The sequence below is a fragment of the Marmota monax genome, unplaced genomic scaffold, assembly GCF_021218885.2.
Source record: "Marmota monax isolate L192 unplaced genomic scaffold, Marmota_monax_Labrador192_F-V1.1 WCK01_AAM20220418_F8-fsc00098, whole genome shotgun sequence".
Lineage (NCBI taxonomy): Eukaryota > Metazoa > Chordata > Mammalia > Rodentia > Sciuridae > Marmota > Marmota monax.
Genome location: NW_026694639.1, coordinates 6,785,748 through 6,807,953, shown reverse-complemented (window position 1 = coordinate 6,807,953; position 22,206 = coordinate 6,785,748).

The window sequence follows — 22,206 nt, the reverse complement described above, 5'->3', positions numbered from 1 at the left end:
GTTTTAGGCTCTCATCAATATTCTCCATCTTGTCCTTGGTTACTTTTTTCAAATATAATCTTCCATATTTCTATTTCTCTCTTTTGTTATGTTTAATATTTCATTAAGTCATCCATAAAATGTTTAATTTTGGTGATTATATATGTCTTCATGCTTATTTCATCATTTCAAATTTTGCTTAGGCATTCTTTGTAGATTCTTTCTCTCTACATAAACCTCTAAAACTTTCCTTTTCTTTTGCGTACATATTTGACATTGTTTTCAATGGCATGGATTTGATATTAGAATATCTAAAATACTTCTAGATTCATTGTTTCTGTCTCTTGTTTATGCCATTTCTCCGTGATAGTGAAGCAGACCAGACACTCCCACTCAAAAGACCCTTGCCCTAATTAAGCTTCTCCTCTTGTTAAATCAGCAGGATGTCTCCAGAGGTTATTGTGGTTGGTAGTTTCCTCCTCCTTGTAAACGCAACAAAAGGTTTGCAGAGTTAGTCTTCAAGCTTGTTGTTCAAAAAGACATTATCTCTGTTTTCTTGGTAAAAAAAAAAAAAAAAAAAAACTTTGGGAAACCCATGTCTGGTCTAGAGAATGGAACAGAAAGCACTCAGAACAGAAACAGAATGAAACAGAAATCTCCAAGCACCCTCCCCCCACTGGGTATAAAGCTCAAAGAATTTCCAAAAACTTTGTTCAGAAGAAGAATTCTTAGGCAAGAGCCACCTTTGAACCCTGCAGTCAATAAACCTGCTTCCTGAAAATTCCTTAGGTGTCCAGCCTCTTCTGTCCTATTTCACAGAGGCATTTACATATTTGTAGAGCTGTTATTTTTTTTTTACTGTGAACTGATCAATTTCTTAAAATTTTTCTTTTTTAAAATTCTTCAAATAAAATCAGTTAAAATTAAAAAAAAATTAATAGTTGCTATAAGCATGGTCACTATGGATCAAAACTGATGCTAAGTTTAAAATAACTGCTATTAAGAATGTTTCACAAATGGGATGACATGGATATCAAGCCATCTAAATGGATACTGGCTCAATCAGAATGGGTAGGAACTACAAAAAAGACAATAGAATTCACAAGTGTGTTCTGGACAAGTAACCACATTTCCTGGGATCAAGGTAAATTCCTTTACAAAAAAATCTGCAGTTGATTTTTACAGGGGTCTGAGGACACTTATTGTCAAAGATTATTTTGCCTTGAGATCATCTGAGATCTAAAGTCACATGAGTTTAGGCTGTAAGTGCTCCCCAATAGCCATTGTTTTGTTTTAAGTGATCAATGAGTCTACCCAGCACATGGTTTGATAGAAGCTGGTTCTTTATGAAAATGAATTTATTCCTAGCTCATTCTTAAGATAGAATCCCTTGGGGTTCCAGTTTTAAAGGAAGAAGATCTCTCTTTATACTTAATACTTTGTGTGGTTTTGACTTGGAAGCCCTGTACCCCTGGAGTCTTGCAAATTGAAATTCCAATTTAGCTTAAATAAAGGACCATAAGCAAAAAAAAAGCCAGCTACCAGGAGGGTTGCCAATAACCCCACAGACTTTTTGGCTGGAGAAATTCTCACTTTTATTTCTGCTCATTGATGAATTTAAGGTATTTTAAAACTCTTTTTTCCAGAAATGTTTATAGTTTTAAACCTGTTGGGTGTGGTGATTGACCTAGGTATTTTTTTCCTGTTACTGGAAATGAAATTTCTGTGATAATATTTTTTTTTAAGACAAAGCTGGGTAAACTATTTGTTAATTGACTTTAAGATTATGACATTGTTTTGACAGGACCTAACCAAAAAAGTTAACCAGAGGAGGCATACTGGTTTAAATATAATCTGGCATCTGGTGCAACTAGGAAAAACATAACAAAATTTTTACCTTGTTTTCTAGGAAGAGTCAGTTGTTATTTCTAAATTAGATGTATTTTTTATGTTGACCAGTAAACATATGAGGGTGTGAAAATAGTAGGCATTTAAAAAGAAAAGAAGAAAAAAACACAGCTTAAATGTTAATGATCATAGTTGGAATTGCTGCATTGATTATACCATTAAAAAAACTTTCCAACATTGACTGTTCATCATAACATACCGGTAATTTTTAGATAATCAATGAAATTGTCAGTAAATCTCCCAAAAGATACAGTATTATATCTATAAGAGGTATAAAGCCAATTCCCAGGAAGATCTATCAGAGACGCCAGGCTTTATTACATATAGACTAAGGAAGGACTACTAGATATAATGTGGGCTCAAATACCTTCAAATTGCGAATGTGAAGTCATTATTGCTGTGTTTTTCACAGTCAATAGTAAACAGTTTGATTTTCTAAGTACACTTTTACCTGAGGCACTTGGCCCAAACAACACTGGGGAAACAGAATTAACTTTGAACACAAAGAGATGAAGGTAAAAGACATTCCTTGCTTTCCGATTTTCTAGGCAAATTACAACTCACGAGAGAATAAGAAGAATGTGAGGATCATTTTAAGTGGAAAAAGCAATCAAATTTTCATTCAGATTGAGAGAAATTTGAAGGTAGCAAAGTAACTGCTATATTTTGTTCTGATTAAAAAAGAAAGCAAAAACTAAGAAAATATCCCTGCTTTTTAAAGCACATTTAATAAAAATTAAGTGCTCAGGTTAAGAGTCTCATTCTATCTATAGCTTACTATGTATAACATTTATATATATATTTTTTTCGAACCAAATGAAACATTTGACATTGTCGTATTATTATGTAATTCTTCAGTCATGATATATGCTTTATAAAAATAAAGAACTTTTTTTAATAAATCTCAATTTGGATGATTTGTATTGAGAAATAAGATATTTTGATTAATGTATGGTGTGTTATTATTGCATTTGCTTCTTCTGTATCCATGACACTTAAAATAACTAACAAAGATGTAGCACACAATATTGTCTTTTTGCTGCTTGGAAAACCCACTGATCGCTGATAGCTGGTGAGCCCATTCAATTGTTTGGAAACATTTTTCATAAACCTCTTCTGTTGCTTCAATTTACCCCTGATGGTTGGTTCTAGAACAGGAATAAGTAGTCTAAATACATCTCTATATTCATAAGCAACTGAGGTTTTTCTTCTTCTTCTTCTTTTTTTTGAACACTAAGCCCATTTTATTTTATTTTATTTTATTTTGAAGAAATCAAATTTAATGTAGTTTCCATTTCAAACAAAAGTAAATGTAAGCCTTAACATTAAAACTAGATAGGATATATACAACAAATATTGGTAACATGAACTTATCTAAAGGAGTTTTAGAAGGTAAAAAAAAAATTATATTTAGTATTATATAGAAAACTATTTGCAATTATTAATCTTTTCACCTGATGCTGTCAATATTATTATAAATATCTCAATGACAAAATATAAAACATATTTAAAAGGTCTGGAATTTTGTAAAAACCAATCTACTGACTTTTTACTGTATTAATAATGAATCCAGCATAATTTCAGTTTAAGGTTGCTAAGCCCATTTTTAAAAAGCAATAAAGCCAAATGAGGAGATAAGTCATATATAAGGCCAGAATAAAATCTGTCATGGATTGGCTAGATGTTAGGTTTCTTTACATTGGGCTCTAATCAATTTCAAATTGCAATTCCTTCCATTCCTGAAGTGGGGCCTGAATGGAATGTTTCCCATGTCAGGCTTGACTTCGTGGCTCCTTGCATGGTTCTCAATCTGTGCATAGTGGAGCTCTCCAAGGAACTATTAGCAGGTTTGCTCATAAATCACACAGCCTTCTGTTTACCCCATGACTGACCTCTAAAAATGGGATCAATGCACTTTCCTAAAGCCTGAAAACAAGCATCTGTGAGACAAAGTGTTGAGAAAGACAATATTAAAGAAGGTCAGACCTTAATTCACCTTGATTCCCAGAAATATTCTTCACAGTTTTTTGATGAAAATGATTTTTGCAGCCCTTGATGATTGCATTATAACAACCCTATAGTCAGGAACATTAAACGGAATTATATGCTTTTCTTTATCCTAAAAAAAGAAGTCTCAGGTTTGCTAAAACAGCATCTCCTCTTTTAAAGCCTCAGAACAAATAGGACATCTGATCAATTTCTTGAGTACTAGCTCTCACATAAATACTGATATGAAAGTGTGTGCAGAAGGCAATGTGTACCAAGAACACAAGTAACAGGTGTTCCAAGGTTCATGTGTTGTATGTGAAATGCATGCAGTAAAATAAGTATATTTTTATTCTGTTGTAACTATCTTTTTTTGGTGCTTCAGTAACAGTTGTATTACAAACATTCTCTTGCAATTCATCTTTGTAAAATATCAGTAAAATTACACCTTCAAGATAAAATTGGAAGAAAAAACCACTTTCCATTATTAGTACTATAAACTATATTCCTGGTCCCAGAGCCCACCAGTTTCCAAAACATGGAGTTGGAATGAATCGTATTAACTTCTTGCATGAAAAACTTTCATGAATGCAAACTTTGAGTGATTTTCTGGTAAATCTAATTTATTTAAATTAGCTTTATTTAATTATACATACAGCTGTTCTGTGCCCTGAACATAGCCCAAGGGACTATTTAAAGTGCATAAGTCTAAATGTCATGTTTTATCACCATGTAATACATAGCAAGCTACAACAAAAGATTTTTGTTGTTCACTAAGTGTTACTTCAAGAAAAGAGCATTCCTTTCCTTGTTTGTTCTATGCTATTAGAATTTAATACAGCTACAAGGTGAATGTAAGCAGGACTGGCTTCCCTTTTGTTTGAACATCATTCCTGCCAGAATTCAGGTGGCAGTTATATCCTTGTCAAGACAGGACTCTTTCATCCCAGCCATTTACATTATCGTCAATAGCCAGATTTCCAAATTATATCACAGCCTGGAATTCTATCCAGTCCTTCAGACTCCTCCCTCCAATGTGAACTATACATTTCCTCCTCATAAATAGCCCTCACATCCAAAGTAGAATTCCTTCCTTCTGTTTCATCTTGTATTCTAACCAAAGGAAAGGGGCTTGATGTTTCATTTAGACTACTGGGTCTCCAACAACTCCAGGAGCACCAGAGCTTAGGGCTGACATCGCCTGTATGCTCACCTACAACAAACTACAGCCAGGGTCATAGCTTAGCATGCTAGAAAGAGCTTGGACTATGGAGTCAGATAACATGTGTTTAAACCGCAGTCCAACTTCCATTGCTTTTATTGAACAGTGATTTGGTTGATTTTTGAAAGCCATAGTTTCCCCAACTGCAATATAAATACCATCAAATTTCCCAATGATATATCTAGAGAATCCAAGGAGACAATGTGTGAAAGTGTGTATTTAAGGCCTAAGACTTCATGTAAATATTATTAATTCCTATTTAGCAAATTCCTAGAAGAAACAGCCTATGAGAAGAATAGGCTTAAGCACAGAATAAGCCATTTAGTTTATAAAGCAATAGAAGAATACAAGCTTAGGGAGACCATCCTTTCACGTGACTGGTTTACACTTCCCGGCTGGGTGCTGAGACGCTCAGTCACAGAAATGTGGCAGAGCTTTCCCCACCCTTCTTGGGTTCAAGGGTCGGTGTCTCATGCATGGTTGTGTCTTGCTACAGCCCCATGGGTGGAGCTACGCTCACCCGGTCCTTTGTAATATAACCCTTTGCCCTGTTTAGGGTAGAATCTTCCATGAAGTGCCTTGTGTGTCCCCTTCTCTTACTGTGCCCTTGGGTGTGGCCTACCCAGATGTCAGTCAACCTGCTGACAGTGGACATCATGAAGATAGACTCAGCCCCCTGAAACCTGACCCCTTGCCTCATTTGAATAGCTTCTCAATAAAAGGGGTCAGCGTGTGTGTGCTCTCTCTCTCTCTCTTCCTGCGGACCCTTAAGGTCAGAGGAGCTGTCACAGCGACCCCAAAGAAAAAGGTATTTGTGTCTCTTGTGTGGTTATTTCGTGCAGCCCAATTAGCCCAGTTTAACTGGAATGACCCCTGAGCCTTTTAGTCGCGAGAACAGAAACCTGGCAACAAGCTACCACTGCTGAACAATCATGTAATACAACTTGTTTCTCTGAAATTTCAATACGACTTGCCCAATTGTAGTGCCAAGGGCAAAAATACTCATGAGTCAAGTAAAGCCACACATTTTAGAAACGCAGGATCCATGTATGCATATCTTTTAAAAATAAAAGTTGTTTCCTTATGATATTATGAATCATAATACTATGATATTATGAATCCTTTGAGATCAATAGAAATTAATAAGTAATTGATTTGCCTTAGAACGAGTCAGAAGCTTTGAATCCCTAATTTACAGATAGGAAATAGTTTAAGAATTGGGAGACCAAGATCAAGATGTGAATGTGCTCAAAATTTAGCTTTTTTTTTTTTTTTAAATCCAAGACTATTCCAGTACAACTTAGTTTAAATGAGATACTATCATAAGCTTATATATTATCATGCCACATAATCAACCCAAAAGTCTTTATCTCCTTCCTACCATAGATGGGTATGTAGGTAGTTCAGGTGCTACTCATTTTACAGAATATAACTTCTTATCATGACTGTCTGGAAGATCCAGTGGGTCCCCTGATAACCTGATGTCATCATGTTTCAGTATCCCTGAAATTGATGAGAAATCTCTATATCCAAATAACATTTGTCCAATCAGAACATCATGTTTATACTAAGTCACCTAGCTACATATATATGACTTTGAAAAAGTAGTTAAGGGCAATATCTCAAAGGAAAAATTTAAGCTTCTTTTCCTCCTAATAAAGCAACCCAAGGTCACTCATGCCATGCATTCAAATGCTCATATCATATACACACCCCAAACACCCACAAAATTTCATCACATGGTCCTGGAACTTTTTTGTCAGGTAGTTTCAGCTCATGTTCCAACCTTTATGCCCCCCAAACATTTGAGTGCTGACAGTTTTATCTCTTTATCATATTATGTCAGTCCTTTGAAATCAAGATGTAACAAGTACTGGAACATCTTGGGGATAATTACTCTTACAGTAATTTGCAACATTAATGATACTTTTCTAGTTTTTTATGGTCCAAGAGTTTCAGGTTTTATTAGTTTGCACTGGTCTTTTCTTTGATACTTTTCATCCTGATACTTTTACAGGTGTACCGCTTGTACTGTTCCTATGAAGAATGTTTCTACTCCAAAAGAAAGAAAATTATTACAATACACTCAAAAGGCCATATGCTGGCTTTTATAAGAAAAAATGTATTATAAAACTTGGACTTGGTTTTGTGCTTTTCTTATAGGAAAAAGATTAAATAATAAGTAAATGAGGAATATGAACCTCAAGGGGACATACCACCAAGTTGACTGCAAATGGACTGGATGTCTTCAAGAGACTAGGTCAGAGCAGGAGGCCTAATCTCCTCAATAGTGAGCCCTAAGATCTGGTCTTACATGTGATCCAAATTATCTAGGTAGAGAAAATAGGTGAGGCAGAATGGCACATCAACATAAAATGAAATTGTTGTAACTGTATTTTGCTTACCTATAACTTTGACTTTTCCAAAATTTCATTATAAATGAAATAATACATTATGTTTCCTTTTGAGTCTGGTTTATTTTACTTAGAAAAATGAATCTAGGAGTCAATCATGGTGTTGAAAGCATCAAAAGCTTCCTTTTATGTTGTTGAGTGATATTTCACACTGTAGCTATACTGTTTTTTTTTCAATCCATTCACTTGTTAAAGGGCTTGTTTTTTGCAATTATGAATAATACTGCTTTAAAATTTATGTTCAGGTTTTAATGTGAATATGAGTCTTAGTTTCATTGAGGCAAATATCTAGAAGTAGGATCACCGTTATGCTCAAAGTCATAAGAAACTGCCAAATATTTTCCAAAGTGACTGTACTATTTATATATAGCATTCCAACAGCAATGAATGAGCATTCTTACTTCTCTGTATCCTCACCAGGATTTGGTATTTTCAGTTCCGTTTTAAAAAATGTTAAGCCATTCTAATGGTGTGTATTATTATCTTATAATTTGAATTTGTACTTCCTTAAAGATATAATGTTGAACACCTTCTCATTTGCTTATTTTTTATCTCTGTATCTTCGATAGTAAAGTGCCTGTTCAGATCTTTTGCCCTTTTCAACATTTGGGTATCTAATTGGTCTTTACTTCACTTATTTAAAGTACTCTCTTCTCCACTGAAATGCCTCGGTGCCTTTTTCAAAAGTCAGTGGAACATATTTATATGGGTTTATTTCTAACCTCTCTATTCAGTTTTACAGATTGACCTGTTTATCCTTTTGCTAGAATTACACTGTTTTCATCATTACAAACCTTGCAGTCAGTCTTAAAACCAGGCAATAAACACTGGTCCTGCAATCTAGGCAATGAGAGTCCTCTGGTTTTGTTCTTTTTAAAATTGTTTTGGCTATCCTAGTTCTTTTGCCTTTCCATATAAATTCTGTAAACAGCTTGCCACTACCTTCCCCCCAAAACTTGCTGAATGTTGAACAGTTGAGTTGATTCTTTAGATGAAATTGGGGAAAAGTGACATTTTCCAACTTATGTGCTAAGAGCCACAGCCAAGTAATATGATGCATGGCATTTTTGGTTGAAAGGTGATGCCAGCAAGCCATTGAGATGATATGATTATGTTAAGATCTGCATTCATATGGACATTGGACTCCTGCTGTCCACCTCAGCCTGCTACAGGACTCCTGGAGAGTTCCCATTGGTTGGGGAAGTGCGGTAGGAGGGAATTCCGGAGGAGGGACTTCCTGTTGGGGTCCGGGAGATCACACCGTGGTCGGCAATCTTCCAGGGAGCATATGGGGCATTAGCGGCAGTTTCAAAAATAAAGTTTGTTCCTGCTTGAGTGGCTCGTGATTTTGTGCCCAACCAGACTGCGGCACTTATGGATATAATATGTATCTCCATTTGTCTAGAATTTTGGTTTCTTTCATTAATATTGTATAGTTTTTCATCAGTATTCATTTATCCCCTGCCCCTCAGCAGGCAAAATTAAGCACTGTTGCAACTCAATCTTCATAGTAAAAGGAGGATCATCATGCCTTGTTATCAGAAACACATCACAGATAGCACAGACAAAAAAGATGTAAAAATAAACCTTTTATTTAAGAATATCAGATATTTTCTCTCAAGTTAACAGGAGGATTATTTCTGTTGCCCAGTTTTTAGAGAAATTTTTAAAATGTGAATACTGGCTTCGCAGTAAGAAATCAAGAAGCAATGTTGTCCCTTTTCCTGGCAGTGGATAGCATCACAATAGTGATAACCTCACAATCCTCAGCAATGGATTCACTGACAAGACCCCAGAGTTCTTGATTCATCCCATAATGGATTTGCAGTTCTTAAGTCTTCCTTTGCTACATTAACCATTGGACCATAGAGTCTTCCTTTAACCTTTCATTGTTTGAGTCAACAAATAAATTGCATCTCATCTCATTCATGTTAATGAGTGCCATTTTGGTATACACACACTTCTCCCCCAAAGTCACAGAAGAATAAAAATTAATCTTTCTTTATAACTGCTTCTAATAATTCACTTTTTTAAAAGGCAATCAGAATATGAACCTTTGTCTTTCAAGGCTGGGTGTTTCCCTAAATGAGTACACTAATTGTGCCCTTGTTAGGAACTTCTTAAAAGCTTTCAAGAAAATACAATTTGAAATAAATAATGCTGATTAGAAACCGTCCCATGAAAGAAATAAAAGAAAGGGATCAAGTGATAAATGAAATGAATGTTGTGCTGTCCAAGCAAATGGTGATAAATGGAAGGCCAGGGCTGTTGCTTACACTGGCACTTCTGGGAGCTGGTCAGTACCATTTATAATTGTGTTTCAGTGTTTTGAAGCCCAGTCGTTTCATTTATACTAACTGTAACATTAAAGTGATAAATTAGGAAGAAGCAGGTTGTCTAATCAGCAGATGAGCAGTGATGCAGCTCCAATCAAAAGGAGAGCGTGATTCCATTCTTTTGCCATGTTCATAATTAAGGAATGGGAGGATCATTTGGTTTGAGGGGAAATTGGCCACTCATATATTTAAATGTTTTTATACTTCCTCAACTTTCTCTTAATTTTTTTATTTTAGTCTTCCTTCAAATAATCTATGTATTTCAATCACTTTTTAAAAAAGATTTGCAGTGTGTTGAAAAAGGTGATATATCATACCTTCACTATTTACTGTTGCAAAAAATTTAATATTAACTTCAGACCATCCTGCTGTGACTTGTGGCTTTGCAAAGAAAGCAAAGCCCGCTATTCTGCACTGTCTGCTGGACTTTGTCTCTCTAAGTATAATCTTAATTAAGGTTATGCATATCTTATAAGCAATGGAAACTATTTCAAGGAATATATAAACATGCATTTTTGTTTAAAAATATATATTCACTTATAAAAATAAACATGCACTAAAAAAGCTACTAACAATGCAGACTTCATTTTATGTATTTTTACAAAATAATTTTTAATGACTAAATAGTAACACTTATTCACTTTCCCAAGCTGCAAAATTCCATTTTCATAACTCTTTGATATCTGTAGTTCACTTTTATTCTAGTTCAGAAATAACTTTCTTTTCCCTGGAGATTACCAAACAGAAATGAAGGATGTTTGAGGTGATAGATATACCAACTGGCCTGATCTGATCATGGCATGTTGTACTTACATGTTGAAATAGATGCTGTACCTCTATAAATACATACAAAAATTATGTGCAAATTAAAAATAAATTTAAAAATCTAAAAAGATGAGTAGCAGATTTTCCACGTTGGTGGTTTTTATTTGCTTACTGCCAGCCAGACTTCAATATTAGATACTGTGGTGTTTTCTACTACTTTGTTTCTTCTTTCATGTCCAACACAGAACTGATACCGAATTCCATTCGCCTGTTGGGCTGCTTCCCCTCACCCAGGAGTGCTTCACCACTGAGCTACATCCCCAGTCCTTTTTATTTTTAGACAAGGTCTGGGTTAAGTTGCTGAAAGCTGGCCTCAAACTTGAAATCATCCTCCCTCCTCAGCCTCCAAAGTCGCTGGGATAATAGGCATGCGCCACCATTCCCAGCATTGTGCATATTTTTATAATGAATTTCTTTTTTGAAGAAAATGCATTATAATATGTTCTTTAGGACCTGTCTTCCTCTCAATTTCAACCTATTTGATCAGGGTTTTTTAAACTGTACCCACGAGCTATTGTACTTATCTGAAACACTGCTGCTTTATCATGACTTTCAAAACAATGGTGAAAATTCCCACCTGCATTTGAAGTTCAGCACTAGTATACATAAAGGTTGGGTGAAACAGCCATCTGTTCACTTTGGTACAATTAAGTGTTAGCATTCCAAGTCCACTATGGATATCTAAGGAAAAGGTGCAATTTGGATTTTTTAAAAAAGTAAAAAAAAAAAAAAAATTGAAACCAGTGATTTGGAATATAGTTATTGATTTAAATGACTTAGTCTCTATTGTCTTCAATAACCTTTTGGTTTCTGTTTGTCTTCCAGTTTTCATTTTGGTAGCTCTTTCTCCTGTGTAATTTCCTGACTCCTGAGGAATGAACCACGTGTCTCAGCAGTTTACCCCAACAGCCTCTGTTTGTGGCCCCTGTTGCAACACACAGCACCCTCCCCTGCATGGTCTGTTAGCCTGTCTCTCAGTAGAACATTACTGTTGCAGAGAAGGAGATCCCCCAGAGCCAGAGCTATTGTGGGAATCTGCAGCCAACAGTTCTGGCCATCTCACAGGAAGGATAGGATTTCATGGGGGTCTCACATACTAGCAGGCAGGAGCTTATTTGGAAAAGATGGAGGCTACAGAGATGTTCCGGATGGAGTTAACCCAGACCATGTCTAAAAATAAAAAGGTTGTTCCCAGCCTTGCAGAGTTGGGATTTTTTTAAGGTTGAGTCCCTTTCTTATCATCTTATTCTCTCACATTCCCTTGAGTGATTATCCTTGGAATAGTCCTCAACAAACTTCCTATGTGAGGATCCTGATGACTTAGTCACAGGGGGTGGTTGTGACATGGTTTCTGTGGCGACTTGGTTTTGGTCATGACCTGGTCACAGGGATAGCTGTAACATGGTCTTGAGCCAATAGTTTCTTTAAGAGGTTATAATTTTCCATCACTAGGGGTGATTGGACATTACAGGTCCCATTTCACAGATGCTTCTCTGATTTGATAAGGTTCTCCATGACTTTGTGTAATAGTTCCCTTGAGTTGTTACAATTATGGGTTGGGAAAGACTGAATACTGTGGTTCCCATTTCCCATCCTTGCCTGCTCTGAGAAGTTTCCTTGATTCAGTCCTGTGATTCATGGGTTTTTCTTAATGCGTATGTCTAACGTCTTCCTTGTAAATCACTGCCCTCAGTTGTCCTTCCTGCTAACCTGTTCATGGCTGGCTAGCCCATTGAGCATTATCACCATGAGGCACGGACAGAGTTCTGTTCACTTTTGTATCCTAGCACATACCATAGGAAAAATCCTGAGCCTGCGGTGATGCTCTGTGCATTTTGAAATGGCACTGATTTTGTTGAGGATGTACTCTCACTACAGTGGGGCTCTACTGCATCAGCCTTGAAGCTTACGGATTTGGAAGACTTTACATCATGGCCCCTTGGTTTATGACTAAGCCTATTGATTTCTGTATTCCATGATTTCTTTAATAAGAGGCAAAAGTATAGTTCTATTTCTTTTATATGGGACTTTGCAGGGCTAAAACAATGAAGTTTGAATACAATTGATATTATTGAGGTAGAGAATTCCAATGATTATACATCCTGTAAATCTAAAAATTTACTTTAAAAATGTTCCTCTTCCAGAAAATCTTTTCCATCTGCACTTCAGGTAGAGCATTAATCTCCAAGATATACAAAGAACTCAAAAAACTTAACATCAAATAACTCAATAAATGGGCAAAGGAACTGAATAGGCACGTCACAGAAAAAGAAATACAATCAAACAAATATATGGAAAAAACATTCAACATCTCTAGCAATTACAGAAATGCAAATCAAAACTACACTGAGATTTCATCTCACTCCAGTCAGAATGGCAATTACCAAGAACACACATAACAATACATGTTGGTGAGGATATGGGGGAAAAGGTTCACTCATATATTGCTGGTGGGACTGCAAATTGGTGCAACCACTCTGGAAAGCAGTATGGGGATTCCTCAGAAAAGTTGGGAGTGTAACCATCATTTGACCCATATATACTCATTAGTATATACCCAAAGGACTTAAAATCAGCATACTACAATGTTACAGCCACATCAATGTTTATAGCAGCATAATTCACAATAGCCAAGCTATGGAACCAACCATCAACAGATGAATGAATAAAGAAACTGTGGTATACATAATGGAATATTACCCAGACAGAAAGAATGAAATTATGGCATTTGCATGTTAATGGATGGAGCTGGAGACTATCAGGCTAAGTGAAATAAACCAATCCCCCCAAACCAAAGGCTGAATGTTCTATCTGATAGGTGGATACTAACACGCAATAAGGGCAGAAGGAAGGAAGCATGGGAAGTTCATTGGATTAGACAAAGGGGATGAAGGAAACGGGTAAAATGGGGATAGTAAAAACAGTAGAATGAATAGGACATAACTTTTCTATGTTCACATATGAATACAAAACCAGTGAAACTTCACATCACGTACAACCACAAGAATGGAATTCTAATAAGTTAACTCCATGTATATATTACGTATCAAAATCCACCCTACTGTCACATATACCTAAAAATTAAAAAAAAATGTTCCTCTCCTAGTAAAACAAGAGAATCAGACATTATCTTTTCTCAGAGATTTGAAAGCAGAAAATTTAAGTGCACATGATGATTTTACTTGTCCTCTCCTTAAAGCTGGCACTTAACTTGGGCAGAGCACTGCCAGGAGCTGAGGGTAATGCCTGGTGGTGACTTTCACTGGGGAAACATTGACTTCCATGAGTTTACTTTCAAAAAAAAAAAAAAAAAAAAAACCACCAAACTAAAGGAAGAGCTTGAACCAAGGTAAGTGTGAATGGCTATCCCCTTTGGTGTTCTGCTTTTTTTCTTTTGGAAAATAAGAAAAGCTGACCCGTGACCCATTTTTCCTGTGACATGAACAATCCATGGGGGACAGCTGAACTTATTTCTTTTGACTTCTATGAAATTATGTTTTTAGGTACATTCAAACAAACAACAAAACCCACAATCTTGGTACAATTAATATGCACCAATTAAAAGCCTTCACAATTATTTGAAATGGCTACCACAATGTCTTTGGTGAATCATTTGCATTTTCTACAAATTTTCATTTTGCCAAACAGAGATTTACTGACTGCATTCTATGGTAAAATCTAGTCTAGGTCCTCAAAGGGGCTTACTTTGGGCTTGTTATTGTGATAGCCATTTGTTACAAGGATCTTAGGGCATGCAAATAGGGTGATAGGGAGTATTCAGACTTAGTTGGGTATAAAGAAAATGAAGACCTAAGTTCTAAATTGACATGAATAAAGCTCTTAAGTTTTAAATTTGAAGAGATTTGGCTGTTCCCAAGTCCGGAAATCAGAGGTAAACCAAGTCTTGTGCTTTTTTAAAAAAAATTTTAAGATCCTATAGAATAAATAATTATATCTAAAGGGTTCTCTTGTCTGGTGGTGAGCAAATTTCTGAAACCAGAAGCAGATTTATCTTTCCTCATTATCTAATGAATATGACTAAGTGTATTTGTTTCATGTTCAGGGTTAGCTTTCATGGATTTTCTTAACAATGGCTAATAGTAATGAGTATCAAATGGATTAAGATCATCTCTTTGCTCAGCTTTGTTTTCTGACAGCTCAGCTGGTACCCTGGACTACACACAACGAAAAATGATGGGAGCTGAAAGACAGGGCCACAGAATACAACAATATAACTTCTCCAAGGGCAAAAAGTAGGCTTCACGTAGCATTTAGAATCTGGAAACATGCTCATTATATCAGCTAAATTAAAAAAGTACTGGAACCCCAAAATGTAATTAGGCTGGGCCTAGAGAGAAGCATTTGCAAATGTGGTGGGTGGAAAACAATGAAGGTGGTTTTAAGACACCTGATTTAGTTGGTCTCTCTTTTTCTCCAAACAATGCATTAATTTAAAAAAAAGAGAGAGAGAGACTACATAGAGTGAACTATTTTACTTTCTACAGTGTACCCTCAAGCTCCAATAACACTAGGCACTTGGGATGCTCAGCAACTGAATAATGCAGTCTTTTATTATACATGGTTTCCTTGATAAGGGGCAAAAATTACATTTCAGATTCTGCTCTCTTATATCTTTGCTATAAATTGTCCCCAGATTAGTGTCATTAATCATATTTTGTAGACAAAGAAATGAGATGCAGAGTAAGGAGTAATTTTTAAGATTTTAAAAGTTTAGAAGACATAAGTAAGATTTTTACTCTACCAGCTTCTAGTTTATACAATTTTACAAGAAAATGAATTTAGTAATTTACAAACAATTGGAGAGAAAATTAATTGCAAAAAATAGAAAAAAAATGATATTATTCTCTGGTACCTTTTCTTTATTCATAATAAAACTGCTAACAACATAATTTACTATAATCACTGCTATTGAAGCTGGTGCTTTTATTAGAAAGTTTGATTTTAAAGAGCAAATTTTATACAGGTGACTTGTATATAACTAAATGATATAGCTAAACTATTTGGTTGCACTGAAATAATGGTTCTGTGTTTGTATTTCATATTCATTTCTGCCAAGTAAAGATTATTCACTATGGAGACTTGATCTGAAGTAAGTTTCTACTCTTCAGATACTGATATCAAGATCAAAATAATCTTTTGTTCACAAGCAATCCATGAGATTGTGATGCAAGTTCAATGTATAAAAGTCACATTTCTTACTATAATAACTCAAAAATATATGCCTTTTCTAACAGATATAAGAACTCTTAACATAGCTAAGGAATAAACCTCCTGAAAGATTAAAAAGAACTTAAAGTGGGGAAAAATAAATTTTTAATTAAGAAATAGGAATAAATATTAAATAACATTGTAGTAAATACATATATTTATCTTATCAGTGGGTTCACCCATTTAATGTTGTAAAAATAGCAATCAACGTAAGCTGAAGCAAAATATCAGCACTTTTTACGTGGAGCTTGTCAATGTAAAACTCATGATAGGAAATAAAGCCAAGAATATGCAAAAGAAGTTTAATGAAAAAAAGCGTGGCCAGGAACTTACCCTAGCCAAAGACATAAATTAATTATAACTAATAGAACATGATATCAACAAAATAATAATCATTGATATTCAATTAGACAAATAGAACACACACTTTTAAGTTTTAGAACAAAAATATAACAGGGAAGATTTCTAAAGAAGCCATACTATACCACAAATCAAAAAGGATGAGATTAAATTTCTTTTTTAATGCCTTTATTAGTGCTTTATAGTTATAAATAGTTGGGTTCCTTTTGACTTAATCATGCATGCGTGCAATTTAATTGACTCCATTTCGGTCCCTGGTGCCTCCTCACCTCCTTCCTATTCTCCCTCCCTCTACTGTTCCTTACACTGTGTGTAGGTATAAATATACCACAGTGGATGCCACCTTTCTATATTATCTATAAAACACCAATTACATATAAATAAATAAATAATGGGGAGGGAAGACCAGCAGACAGTACATTTTTGTTGAACACTACAAACTCAGTGAAGGGATAGCCACTAGTAAAACATGAAAAATATTAGTATCTATTTTACATGCATAAGTCTACACATCAATGTTTCTAAAGCATATTATTCAATAAGGAAAATGGGCACCTGATACATGTAGGCAATTCATGAAAGAGGAAATATGAGTAATATCTATTTTTAAAAATGCTTTACCATGTGATTAATTTAGGGAGCTCATAAAATACCAAAATAAGCTTATAACTTCATAATCTTCAGGTTTTCAAAAAATTAAAAGTCTCAATTTATTTATAAGAGATTTTGGTAAATTTTTACCCATTGTGCTGCAGATACCCTCTTATATTTTGACTTTGTACATTTTTTTCCAATGGAAAAATTCTTTAGTTTGACATCAAAAAATACTTTTAAGTACACTAACGTGTTTTTAACCCATTCTAATGTTTTTATAAAGCTATCATGTTATCATTCTTGCATATTATGCTTTCCCTTTTGATACTGTATCAGAATTCCAAGTAATGTTGAATAGCAAACATTAAAATTTGGGATAGAATCTTTGCCACATGCACCTCAGATAAAGCCTTAATCTTTAGAATACCTAAAGAACTCAAAAAATTTAACACAAAAAAACAAATAACCCAATCAATAAATGGGCTAAGGAACTGAACAGAAACTTCACAGAAGAAACACAATTGATCAACAAATGTGTGAAAACATGTTCAACATCTCTAGTAGTAATTCCAGAAATGCAAATCAAAATTACACTTAAGATCTCATCTCACTCCAGTCAGAATGTCAATCATGAAGAATACAGGCAACAATAAATGTTGGAGAGCATGTGGGGGGAAAGGTACATTTATATATTGGTGGTAGGACTGCAAATTGGTGCAACCACTGTGGAAAACAGTATGGAGATTCCTCAGAAAACTAAGAATTGAACCAGAAGTTTACCCAGCTATTCCACTCCTCAGTTTATACTTACAGGACTTAAAATCTGCATACTAGGGAGATGCAGCCAAGTCAATCTTTACAACAGCTCAATTCACAATAGCTCAACTATGGAACCAACCTAGGTGTCCTTCAATAGATGAACAGATAAGAAAAATGTGATATATATATATATATATATATATATATATATATATATATATATATATATATATATATATATAAAAATAGATAGATGCAGATGCTAATTCAAAATAAGGGGGGGGGGGCACTAGGGAAGAATAGTGTTACCTTAGATTAGGTAGAGAGAAGTAAAGGGAGGGGAGGGGGATAGGAAGGACAGAAAATGAAATAGACATTATTACCTTATGTACATATATGACTGCATAACAGATGTTATGCACCATCAGTAAATGAAAAATTATATCCCATCTAATGTATGATATAGCAAGGTGCATAAATGCATTCTACTGTCATGTATAACAAAACACATAAAAATTTTTCTTTTAAAAGGTTGTTTCTTAATCCAAAAATGTTCACAATTTATCTTTATAGACACATTTTTTTCAAGCATTCTTCTATTATTTTAATACCTACCTTTATTCCTAATTTGTTAAAGAGATTTTTTATTGCTTTTATCACTAAAGGATGTTTAAATTTATCATGTGCTTTTACTACATACATTGAATCATTTTTCAATGTGTTAATATGATGAATTTCATCCATAACTGTTCTAATGAATGATTCTTTATCCTGGAATAAATCATCTGTGTGACAATATAAAATCTTTGAACATATTACTGTATTTCCTTTAATAATTTTGTTTCCCTGTATCCTCACCAACACTTATTATATTGCTTGTGTTCTTGATAACTGCCATTCTGCCTGGAGTGAGATTAAATCTTAGAGTAGTTTTGATTTGCTATTTCTCTAATTGCTAGAGACGATTAACATTTTTGTATATGTTTGACAATCAATTGCAGTTCTTCTGTGAAGCATCTGCTCTTCAGGTCATTTATTGATTAGGTTATTTGTAAGAAACAAAAGGAGACAGAAGCAAGATGCAGAGGCAACAAGTATTGGTTAGAATATTACAGTATTGGTTAGAATATTAGCAGCCTCCAAGCTATTAACCTGCTGCTCTATTACTTTAGTTAAGTGATTAACAAAACTAATAAAAAGCTCCCCAGAAGCTTGTCTTGATTATTGTAAATGATTTAGAGGAATCTCAGGTGTCAGGAATCTGATGCCATACTTTATATAAGTGTTCTAATTTGAGCAATGGCAGCGGCAGGTAATTGAGCTATTTGTTGCAGAATAGCCTGTTGCCCAAATCCAAAATGATCACTGTAATCAATTTTTACATTTTCTTGTGTATTGTCTTTAGCCTGGACATGGGACAAGTCAGAGTGCACTTGTATGTATTTTGAGCAGAAGAAGTAACCATTTTAATTAACACTTTCCAATCACTAAGAACCAAAGCATATCCTATCCCCAGTCCCTCGATTATATTGAGAGTAAAATCACTATTTATGCCACTTTTTAAAACAATACGTCACAATTTTTTTAAATACAGAAAAAGGCAATTGCTCATGTTCTGGCTGGCCAGAGGGCTTTAGCCTAATAGGACAAACAGCTAAGGTCTAAGGTATTCTTCCTCTGCCTCTTGCCATGAACATTTAGCCAAATGAGATCTAACTAGGGGTGGGGTTGGTATGTATGATGGTGGCTGAGAGAACACCTCCATAGAGGACACTACCAGAGGAGATGCATGCTGAGAAATAGAGACCTTAGAAATAGTATTGTGACAAACATACCAACTACACAACACAAGTACTGAAGCTTCTTGTGAAGCTCCTTACCTATATCTTTCCAATCTTTTGAATGTAAAAAAAAAACACTTTCTGGGTACCAGGAACAACAAGAGTCTTTGCCAACAAAGCAGCGAGGTCATCATTACTTATGGTATGTCCAACCTTGTGAACTAAATAGGAGAGCTCAGCCTGATGACAATGTTGAGCATCAGATAGGGAATTTCCCATAGCTTACCAGTAAGGATGGGTAATGAGAGATGTGCATCACAGCCTGCTCCAGGCAGTAAGCTACTCTCTTCTCCTGTCAACACATCTGGAAGGGTCCCTGTTCCGGTGAAAGGAAACAAAAAGAGACAGATAAAGAGGCAGAGGCAAAAATGGCTGCTCCTTTAAGCTGCCGTCTTTATTTATATCAATAGGTTACATTAGGTCACTGGCACTATTAGTACATTATTATTCATTATATCAGTAAGCATGGAACATTAAGTTGTAGTATAAGATGTTCTTCCTTATGATTAAATATGTGTTCCAACCAAGCATGTATTAATTATCTTAATAGTTCCTGGGTAAAACTGCAAAATGTTCCAGCTGTGGAAAACAAGATGCCTATCTTTCTCTGAGAGTTTTCTCACCAGAGAAACTCACTGTCCTGTACTTTCCCACAGTCAGAACCCTTACATTATTTGTTTTTCTGGTGTTAAACTTTTGGGGTTCTTTATATATCCTTGAGATTATTGCTCTATCTGAGGTCAGTGTTGCCGAGGATGTGGGGGAAAAGGCACACTCATACATTGCTGGTAGGACTACAAATTGGTGCAACCATTGTGGAAAACAGTATGGAGATTGCTCAGAAAACTAAGAATGGAACCACCATTTGACCCAGTAATCCCACTCCTTAGTTTATACCCAAAGGACTTAACATCTGCATACCACAATGACACAGCCATGTCAATGTTACAGCAGCTCAATTCACAATAGCTAAACTATGTAACCAACCTAGATACCCTTCAACAGATGAATGGATAAAGAAAATGTGGTACATAGATACAATGGAATATTACACAGCCTTAAAGAAGAATCAAATTATGGCATTTGCAAGTAAATGGATGGAACTAGAGAAAATCATGGTAAGTGAAATAAGCCAATCCCCAAACCCAGAGGCTAAATGTTTTCTCTGATAAGTGGATGCTGATCCATAGTGGGGACGGGTAGGGAAGAATGAAAGAACTTTAGATTGTACAGAGAAAGTGAGGGGAGGCATGGGGCTGTGGGAATGGGAAGGACAGAAGAATGAGACAAACATTATTACCCCATATACATGTATGATTACACTACTTGTGTGACTCTGCACCATGTTCAGCCAGAGGAATGAGAAGTTGTGCTCCATTTGTGTACAATGTGTCAGAATGCATTCTATTGTCTGTATAACTAATTAGAACAAATTAAAAATTAAAAAATAATTTTTTGTTTAGTTATTTTGCAACAACATCAATTAACTGACATTGCTTATAAATATTCTTCAACTATTTCTTTACTTTCATTTCTAAACTTTTAGTCAGCTTTACTGGACATGATTTATGTAAAACAAAGCACAACCCACAAGAGTTCAGTTTGATGAATTATGAAATATTATAGACATGTGTACATAAAGGCCCCAAACAAGATAGCATTTCCTTACTCTAGGAAGTATTTTCCTCATCAGATCAATGCTATTGCAATTTTGATCAGGTATGCTATTTTTTACTATTTCATACTGATGGAAACGATTCTGCCCTTGCTCAATTCATGTTAACTTCTATTTTTTAGAAACACAATAAAGATTCTGAAATCTGTATGTAGTGTACCTGTTAGGTATAGAGATATTCTAGTTATTTCTTCTTGAGTAAGCTATAATAAACTCAAAATCTTTGCATCATCTGAGGTACAGAACGTATTGATATAAAGTTGTGCAGAATACTCCCTCATTATCCATTAATATCTGTGGAACTATAGTATAGTGTTTATTTAATTCCTGAGATTAAGTGATGCAGTTTATTCCTCTCATCTGCTTACCTAAAATTTGAACAATCTTCTTGAAGTTCTCAAAGTATTAATTTTTTTTAAATGGGCTTTTAAAAACAGTTTTAGGTCCAGGCAAAATTGAGTGGGCGGTAGAGAGTTTTGCCACATACCTGCCACATGCATAGCTTCCTCAATTCTCATCCCCTACCAGAGTGATATATCTTTCTTCTTTTTCCTTAGCTTTTAGAGTGGCTGGAACTTACAAATTTCATTCTCTTTTCAAAAAATCATCCTTGGGATTTTTCCCTTTTGATTTATTATTCTCAAGTTGATTTCCACTTTAATTTTGTTGGTTCTTCTGCTTACTTTGGATTTATTTTGCCCTTCTTTTTCTAGTTTTCAAAGGTAAAAGATTAAATGACTGACTTGAGAGTTTTCTTTTGTATGTGTTCACACTATAAATTTCCTTCTAAGTCCTATTGTCACTACTATATCCCACAAATTGATTTGTTTTTATTTTCATTTAGTTCAAAATACTATTTATTTGTTTGCTAGAATTGTGCACGATTCTAAGATTTTCCAGCTATTTTACTTTTACTGGCTTATAATTTAGTTCTATTATCTTTAATTTGTTAAGATGTGTTTTATGTCCCAAAATGTGGTCTATTTTGATGAAAGTTCCTTGTTAATTTCAGAAGAATATGAATCATGATACCGTTGGATATAGTCTATAGACACCCATTATATCCTGTTAATGACAT